At 33.7% G+C, this 9,451-nt stretch overlaps 1 protein-coding gene and 1 long non-coding RNA gene across 2 annotated transcripts in view; both read left to right on the top strand.

The window, feature by feature from the left end:
* Positions 1–334, top strand: part of LOC119568175 (heat shock 70 kDa protein cognate 5-like) — a 37,712-nt gene extending 37,378 nt beyond the window's left edge. The window contains 1 exon segment of the mRNA XM_037916593.1: positions 25–334. The gene's annotated coding sequence lies outside the window, so the exon portion shown is untranslated.
* Positions 335–970: 636 nt separating this feature from the next.
* On the top strand, positions 971–8,661 carry LOC119568176. The gene is made up of 17 exons (XR_005228071.1): positions 971–1,339; positions 1,518–1,674; positions 1,872–1,930; positions 2,741–2,786; positions 2,997–3,053; positions 3,660–3,760; positions 3,922–4,112; positions 4,332–4,389; positions 4,614–4,739; positions 4,964–5,022; positions 6,072–6,117; positions 7,236–7,302; positions 7,513–7,590; positions 7,777–7,835; positions 7,998–8,040; positions 8,207–8,293; positions 8,482–8,661. It is a non-coding gene; the product is annotated as an uncharacterized LOC119568176 (long non-coding RNA).
* The last annotated feature ends 790 nt before the right edge of the window (positions 8,662–9,451 follow it).

Genomic DNA, 9,451 nt, shown 5'->3' with positions numbered 1-9,451 from the left:
GTCAGGCTTTGGGGGATCTGAGAGGGGGGGGGGTATTAGAATTTATCTTTTTCTTCATTACTGAATTTTTAGATTAACCCCCAAACTATTCTGATATTCTTGCTGAAGGAAATGTTTCTCCAAGGGGACTTTGATGAATAATGCTATAGCATCAGTGTACGAGTGAATGTATGACTTTGAGTTTGTTTGTCCTAGTGAATACCTGTGTATATATTTGATGTAAATTCATATACTGGCATAGACGTCTGTTAATATAAGGTTAAGTTACAAATTTTCTTTGTATAAAAAATATGTATATATATATAATGTTAACAATAAATTTTTTGTTATAAAATGTTTATGAATAGGACCCTAGATTAACATTTATTATATTTTTATTTTATTATTATTATTTTTTTTTTTTTATAGAAAAATCTGACAAGGTCATTACTGTGAGCATTGGAATCTGGTCAAATGATCTATTCTTACTGTGTTGTGCCACAAAGCCTAGCAATAATTATTAGGATGGATACACAGATTGTGATATTCATATTGCATATACTATAAAATAAAAGCAAAAAGGTTTGAACTGTTTTAGAAGTAACACCTGAATTGAGTTCTCCATTCCAAGTAGATGTACCATAGGCAAGAGTTGAAAGTGTTGAATCCATCTTCTGAGGTAAGATATCCTGTCAACGACTGTTGTGGCTGTATCTATATATACATGTGTGTGTGTCTGTCTGTCTGTCTGTGTAAATAAATATATATTTTTTTTATTTTGCTGTAGATGTAGTTTTAATGTGGTGTGGTGTCCAAGTAAATGAAAGATTGAATGAAAATTAAATTGGGTACATTGAGCTTTTTGTTTGAATACACTTGAATGTAATCAATTATCCAAATTCTTATTGCAGATGTATAAAGCATTATTTAAGATAGTTCTTAAACTTTAGCAGTTCTGAGGTGGAAAATAGGGTGAGAATACTGTAGATATATAATTAATGTATTTTTTGAAAGTTCTCTTTACTTGAAGACATGAAGCCGTACAGTAATGAATGAAGGGGTTATAATTACATTTATTAGAATATTTAAGAGATACCACAACATGGGAAATGATTCAGTCAGACTTGGAGGTTTTATACAGTTTGCATATTTTTAGTTGTAAAGTAACACCGTATAAAGAAAACCTTTTCTAGACAAAAATAATTGCGGAAAGATGACAAAAATAAATCCTAAATTTGTAGTGTAAATATAAACTGTTTTTGAACTTCAGGGAAAGCCTTAATTAATGTAAATATTTTCTTTGTTACCAGGTAAGCAAAGATCTGTATACTGCAAGAATTTGGGGACTACTAAAGAAAAGGTAAAGAAATTAATATAAGATGTAGAATGTAAATTATTTAAAGTGCATTCAGCAGAAAATGATGTACTTATTTTTCGTCTCCGAAAATGCAATGTGGAAACTTATCATCTGACACACAACTAATAGTTTTACCCCCATTACTTCTATGAAATGTTCTGATAAGAAAAATTCCTTCCAGGTCATATGATTGGGAAATGAAAACTTCTTATCGGTGTGGAAGAGAATGTGACTGATGGAGGTGTTCACCCAAATTGAAAATTTCAACTTTTTTTTTTTTTTTTTTTTTTTTTTCTTTAGTTTAAAATTTCATTTATCTGCATCACTTGTAAAATGGGGTAAGTGAAGAATGAATGCTTGTAGAGAAATATGTAAATGTGATATAGGTGATAAACTATTGAAGCATGAAACTGATGACACTATAACAGGGTATAGACTGAGTTTTGATGATAAACTCTCTCACTGAGGAACTAAAGTCAGCTTGTCTACTGCAGTGGTAATGGAAGAGACTCAAAAGTTATTTCTCTATTTTCAGTTTTCTTGGGAGGGAATGCAGTCAATGTGTTGGAAAGGGAGCAGACCCAAGAGAACTGGGTAAGAGAAAATTTGTGTGATGCAAATGGAGTGGTGATGGATAAGATTAAATTATAGTCACAAGAAATTGATTTCTAAGTTTCTTGTTGAATCCTTAACCTTCAGTTGGTTGGGGTTCATGTTATGGTTGACTTGGTTGTCACTCCATGTGACAATTCATTCACACCTTATATGATGCATGCATTACATTTTGTGTTCTTGGACATTATTTATCATATGAATCATTTGCCTGCTATCCCTGAAAGATGCCATGCACCAAAATGTTGCACTCTTACTGCTGTGCTGGTACTCTCAAGGCAAGCCATGAGAGTACCAGCCATGTATGTAGCTGCATACAGTTTCTCTAGTAAGAATAAGAGTTGGAAAAATGAGATTTTTTATCTTGGAAAACCACATTTCATCTAGTACAAACTCTTCACTGAAATATACATAATCAGGTTGGTACTGGTTCAATCTAACACTAAAAGGAATATCATGCATCTCTGAATATGCAAAAACATTAATCATATTTTGCACACTGTTGACGTGGCACAGTCAATGTGCTAAGCACTGGCTGTGTCTGAAAAATTCTCCCAGTGGCATTAGGTTAATCTGTATATAAAGTTAATGTGTTTCCCACTTTGCTTGTTGAGTTGCCCTAAAAATCTTTACATTGAGTTATTACCAGAACCCAATTGAAAATGTTTACATTTTTTGTAAGAAATCCATCTTAACATTAAACCAATTGGCTTTCATGTTGAGTAAAAAGTACATACACCATCAAATTAATAGCTGATGATACTAATGTAGGCTTTTTTTCCCCACTTCCAGGATTTTGTATAGCTAAAACCTCTTGGACATCCATTAAAGTATTGGGGTAAGTGAAGAGTAAGATTTTAAAGAAATGTATAAATATGAAATAGAATGTAACAAAAGAAACTAGGAAGTTGTTTGATGTAAGAAAGTGATGACACCATAACAGGGTATAGGCTGACTTTTGATGATAGACTCTCTCACTGAAAACTCAGTCATCTTGTCCACTGTAATGGTTAGGGAACAAAACTCAGGAGTATTGTTCTACTTTCAGTTGTTTTGGAAGTTGTATTAGGAGGAGCTTCTAGGAAATGCAGATCCTATGAATGGGGTAAGTGACCAAATTTATTTACATATATAATGTATATGAAGATGAAAAGTTAGGTGTTACTTAGGAATATTAGTGACAATGGCAAAACCTATTAAAAAGACTGTTTAACTATCAACTCTCAATGAAGAATTTAAGGTATTAAAAAAAAAATCTGCTTTGAGATGTGTCCCTTTAATATGCATCCTATACATATTAATTTTATGGACTAGATAATTGGGACAAATAATGAATGGCAGAAGTTTTGTTGAATTATAACTGTGAATAACAAGTTGCTGAAGATCAAGTGTGTAGGTTGAAATATGCAAGAAAAAAAATTACAGGGAAGATTAAACAATATACTATCACAGATGCAGTCATTTTAGCTCTAAGGGAAAGCTTGAATTAATTATTCAATTATATTTTGCATATTTTACATGGTAAGCTGGATGATTTTTAAAGGTTGAAAGTGACTTAAAGAAAATGCTTGAAGCAGGGTTGACTAGAAAATGATGTACTTATTTTTCGTCTCCAAACTGCTTTGTGGAAACTTTGAATCTGATATTAATATCATTAACTTCTTTTACTCCTATTACACCAGAAAAATCTAATAAGGAAAATATCTTGCAGGCCTGTTTTAGGATTGAAGTCTGGCAAAAGTGAAAAGTTATTGTGGAAGAGAATCTAAATCAAATTCATCCAAAGATAAGGGATTAGTACTGTTGTAAGAGGTAAGGAGCTAGAGTACAGCTTTTTGATTGAAGTAAATATTCCAGATTTAATTTAGTTAATTGGTTTGAATGACTTAATTTACATAGTAAAATTTCGTTGAAATTTGATTAAACCTTTTTGTTCATGTAGATTATTTGAACTCCTTACTGGCATGCAACAGATGTACCCGAGTGTGATAAAACTGTGGTGATTCTGGCAACGGCCAGACACTGGGCACGGGAGTCTGCTACATCAAGCCAAACATCCTGCTCCATGTGCTCTGGGGCGTCACAGCGTGTGCAGGCTTACCCCACAGACCAAGCGGTTTATGAGGATGGTACATGTGATCCAGTAGTGATGGGTTAAGAATGGGTAAGTAAAGAGTAAAAAAAAAAACTTGTAGAGAAATGGGTAAATGCAAAATAGAAATTGACACAAAAAACAATTTTAATGAAGATATTAATGAAAGTGATGACACCATAACAGGGTTTAGACTGACTTTTGATGATAAACTCTCTCACTGAGTTCCAAACTTGGCTTGTCCATCACAGTGGTTATGGAAGAAACTCACAAATATTAATCTATTTTCAGTTTTCTTAGGAGGGAATGGTAACCGTTCCTCAGAAATGGTCCACATTGTAAGAATTAGGTAAGTGGCCAGGTTTTTTGTGCATGTATGTATGCTCACTGGAAAATTTTTAGGTACATATGCCATAAACTAATACAAGATGATGAAATTTTGTACCAATATTTCTTTCCTTTTTTTTTTTTCCAGTGATTTTCCTTGGAAACTAACTTTGTTGATATACATCCTTAATCCCCTAGTGACTGTAATAGAAATCACCCTGCATCATCTCTGGTAATTTCTGGCAGAGTATGATGTGTAGCAGAACTTCCCGCTCAATGCGCTCTTGTGTGTCGCCACACGGATAGCTGTACCTGGCAGATCAGTTTATTACGGCTATACAAGTGGCCCAGCAGTAATGAGTTAAAGATTGGGTAAGTGAAAAGTATAATTCTCTAGAAAAACAGGTGAATGTGAAATAGCAAATGATAGAATAGAAAATGAAAAGTTTTATTGAATTGAATACAAGTATTTGTGATGATACCATTACAGGGTTTAGACTGATTTTTGATGATAAACTCTCTCACTGAGAAACCAATTGTGCTTATCCACTGTGGTGGGTAGGGAAGAAAACTCAGAAGTGTTTTTCCACTTTCAGTTGGTTTGAAAGCTACTTTGGAAGCAGTTTGTAGAAATGAAGCTGATCTTAAGAATTGGGTAAGTTACTGAATATGTGAATGAAGATGGTGATAGAAAATTAATGTTAACAATTTGATTGCTAAGGAAAAGAAAGTGAAATAAATGAGACAAAGGGAAGAGCCAGTACTTGATATAGCATTTAAAGGAAACCTGCTTCAAAATGTCCATCCCTCCACTTCATAAATAGCTTGGGTTGAAGGGATTCTTTGTATTTGAAGCTGCATTGAGGGTGAACCTTCTCAAGACACGAAATAAAAAGGGGGTTGAAAAGCAATGTTGAGTAACTTCTTTCAACATTTTTTTTTTTTTTCATCTATTATTTATTTACTGCCCCCGCCCCCCCTTTTTTCTAATCCTTAGATAAGAAAGGCTACCAGATAAGATTTACTTTCTAGACACCAATCAAATACTTGTATTTTCTCCTTAACATCTTCAGTGTAAAGTTAGGATGGTCATGTCACATCAAAGGCATTGTATTAGCATTGAAAAAAATTAAAAAAGGAAGCTCTGGGTTAGCAGAAGTACCAAATTAAGCCTTTTTTTTTATTATTATTATTATTATTATGAGGAATGATAGTCTTATGCTATTTTGTCTTTCTGCCAGTATATTGATTGTTAGGATACTGTCTGTTACTAAGCATTGGTTTCAGTTGTTGTGTCATTATCTGGTGATTTCTAATTCAGATTATAGATTTATATTATTATGAGGAATGATTTACTACTCAAGCTCTGGTTCTGCGACTATGAGTAGAGGCATAATATCCCTGACCAAGTGGTATATTGAGTGTCGCAACACTGACTGTCAGGCAAGTTAGAGATGTGGCACAGAATTGAATGTGGAATTGCCCGATCTCAGAAGCTTCGGTGACATGGAACTGTGCAGAAAGTGGGATGTTTATGCTGAAAGACTTAGGATATAATGAGCCACAATTAAATGAGAAATGTATGCTCAATGAAGAATGTAGAAACTTACAGAAAAAGTGATTTTTTTTTTTTGTTAGCTAATGTATGTATATCAAAGGTTTTTTTTTTCATTTTTTTACTTACTACTATTGGTATTATTACAGTTCATCACCGGGAAGGTAATGCTTCTGTCTTCAGTGTGGAAATAAGGTATGGAAGCTTGATGATTCTTGTATATATCAAAATGTAGAGTTAAGTGAAATCCCTTGCTTTCATTTGCCTCCTGTGAGTGAGTCTTGGCCATTAAAATGTCTTGGAGATTCATTGTCACTCTATTGAATAATTGCTTTATATGAAGTAAATAAGAAGCTAGGGAGAAGCTGTAGAAAGCAGTTGCAAAAATTGCAAAGAACTTCTAAATCTAAGCCTTATTTAGGCAAGATTGTATACACACTAAATATTTTACAATAAAACAAAAAGAATTCTCTTGAAAAAACATTTTTCTAGCATAATCCAGAAAAACCCATGACTTAGGATAATGTTACTGGAGTTTTATCCTGTTCAAAATTTCAAAGGGAAACTCAAACAATGGGGAGACTCCTCATGGCGGAATGTTATCAGAAACTCGCATAATCAAAATCCCCTTAAATATAAAAGTTCTCTTTATTCAATTGCTTTTTCTTTCTTTTGGCATCTTACAAAACTTTAGGAGGATGTTCATTTTGCACTGAAAGCAGTGTATGGTTAGTGGTAATTGAACTGAAAGATCTTGGTAATTTATTTTGCATTGTCATGATTTCATTTCTCATCTCATAATCCTTGTGTGGACTAATGTACTTTCTTTGCATATCAAATGTGAATTGTATTGGAACATAAATTATTGTTGTTTGATAAAAAAGCATATCTTGAGGATGATACATTGATGCTTAGGTACGTCTTTTTGTGTATGACGTATATCAAGTAGGGAAATTTCACGTAGTCTTAGAATAGATTTTTTCACATGAATTCGTTGGAGGAGTACAAACCAGGTGTTTAATTACCAATTTGCATGGCTGTAGCAACTGAATGATGCAGGCAGGTGAAGGAAATTTGAAGCTTTGGAATATTGTTTCACCATCTATTTACAAAGATTAAGTATAAATAAGAAGCTTGCTGAGGCTATATTTTTTTCAAGAAAGCTTGAAAGTCCTGCATATCCATATACTTAGGTTTTCTTTCTACATCTCGAAGTATAATTGATAAAGAAAAAACTGATCTCATACCTTAGAGAAATCTACTTATCCTGCATATACAGTTACTAATCTGTTTTTTTCTTTGGCATCTTTCAGGAATTCCAGTGAAGTTCATTTTGCATGAAAGGCAGTTTTACGTGATAGTTGGGAATGAAAGCTGTGGGTAAGTAGGAGGAAATTTGCTTCTGTAGGAAGAGTAAAAGAAAGTGGAATATTGTGAATTGAATATTTAATTCCTGTATTCAATTGTGAAATGATGCTTCAATTTTTCGTCTCCTAATCTTTGTGTGGAATGATTAACTCTGACAATGTAATATGTTTCAATATATAGTGTACATTTGTTTTTTCATACTGAAAGAATAATCTTTTCCAGGTTTGCTTTTGGATTAAATGAAATGCACTTTTTTAATGAAAAGAGGAAGTAAGAACTTGCAATGGATTTGAGCAAAAGGTGAGATGAGGGAGGAATGATGTGCTTTTTGTTATACATTTTAATTTGGTTTGAAGCTTAAGAACTAGTGATGACACCTTTACAGGAAATACTGAGTGTTGATGAATAACTCTCTCACTGAGAAACCGAATGCAACTAGACCATTTAAGTGGTTAAATGAACAATACTCATAAGTTCTGTTTTCAGATTTATTTGGAGAGCAGGCAAGCAGTTAGTGGGAATTTGGCAAGCTGTAAACAAACATGGTAAGTGATCAAATTTATTTAAATGTTGTTATTCATTTAATGATGACCTTATTTTTCGTCAACTGATAAATAAATGTAGAAATTAAACATCTGATATATGTACAAAATATATTATGTGGAAATGTGGTTTGCATTTATTTAATGGTATATACTGAATTTCAGATAATTCTCGTGTGATGCTTATTGAATTGCTGTGTGGAAGGAGGTATGTGAAAGTATATAGATTTTGATTAATTAGTATAAAAAAGTAAGAAGAGTATATATGAATATATTTAGGGTTAGATTGTTCAGTGAAAAACTAGCAGAATCTTGGAACTTGAAGATGAACAATGCTCTTGCAAATGTTGATGTCCCTTTTCTGTTAATTTTAGGAAAGCATGTATTGGTTAGAGGAAGGGAAGCTCTGCTGAAATTTCATCAGAGAAACAACTGTTAGTAGTCTAAAAGGGTACTAGAAGGTGAGATCAAGAAGAAAGTGACATTGTTTTGCAAGTTGAGGCTTATCTGTGCTCATAAGGCTGTTAGATGATGACCTTATTTTTCGTCAACTGATATTAAAAGAAGAAAGGAATATCTGATAGTGTTGTGAGTAGCATGTTGTGGAACTTTTATTTTGACAAGTACAATCTTTTTCTTTTATTTTCAGGTATCTGATCGGCAGCTCTGTACTCAAGCTCTTTACTCTTGCACAAAATCATTAAATTTCTTTATATTTTTGGTAAAATAACATTTACTGTAACTGAATTGAATGGCTAGAAAAATTAGTATTTGGTGATATGTTATAGAGCCATTAAAAAAAAAATAATGAATTGATGAATGTAATATACTGTGGAATGTTAAATAAATGAAATGATATAAAGATTTTTTATTTCCTAATTCCTGAAAAGGATGGAGAAAGGAAGAAAATAATGTAAAAGGATTAGATTCACTAATTGATAGATCCCAGATGGTCCAGTAGACCAAGTATACCACGTGTGTATGAAGAGGTCAGTGCCAAATCCCAAGTCCATGGAGAGAGCAGGGTGTAGGGGATATTTGAATTACTGATTTACTGATCCCCAGATAATTTAGATTGGTAACTGAGACAGGAAATATACCTCAGAAGAATACCCCTCAATCCATGTCCGTGTCTGCTGTGGGGGGGCTTAGGAGACAGACTGAGGCCCAATGCTGGGGATCACCCAACATTCTTCTTCTTTTATAGGGGTTTAGACTATAGCTGTCTATACTCCCTCACCCCAGCATTGGACCTCAGCCCTCGACTCGACTAATTTTGCATGGTCTGCTTACCCTTTCCCTATCCTTTAATGCCTACTATCCGCTTCCTTGTATGTAATGGCCATGTTGAAAGGCCTACTTTGGGCCAATACCTTTATTAGGGACAGTGTGGCTTGCCCCTTTATCAACTAGCCCCACTGATTTCAATTTCCCTGGTTCTCTGACCCCAGGCTCTCTGAAAACTTCTACAACTGTGTTGCAATACTGTATGAAGTACTACTCCATTTTCCACAAGGTCCTGTCCTACTACCCTCACCTGTACAAATCTTTTGAGTACAGCTAAATCGGATCAGTTTTTGTGATCCCCTCTGCCTCGGCGCTCCAAAAACAAGTACAGT

Source organism: Penaeus monodon, chromosome 43 (genome assembly GCF_015228065.2).
Source record: "Penaeus monodon isolate SGIC_2016 chromosome 43, NSTDA_Pmon_1, whole genome shotgun sequence".
In the NCBI taxonomy this organism is placed as follows: Eukaryota; Metazoa; Arthropoda; class Malacostraca; order Decapoda; family Penaeidae; genus Penaeus; species Penaeus monodon.
Note: the sequence above shows the minus strand (reverse complement) of the source record. Positions and strands in the feature narration are given on the sequence as shown.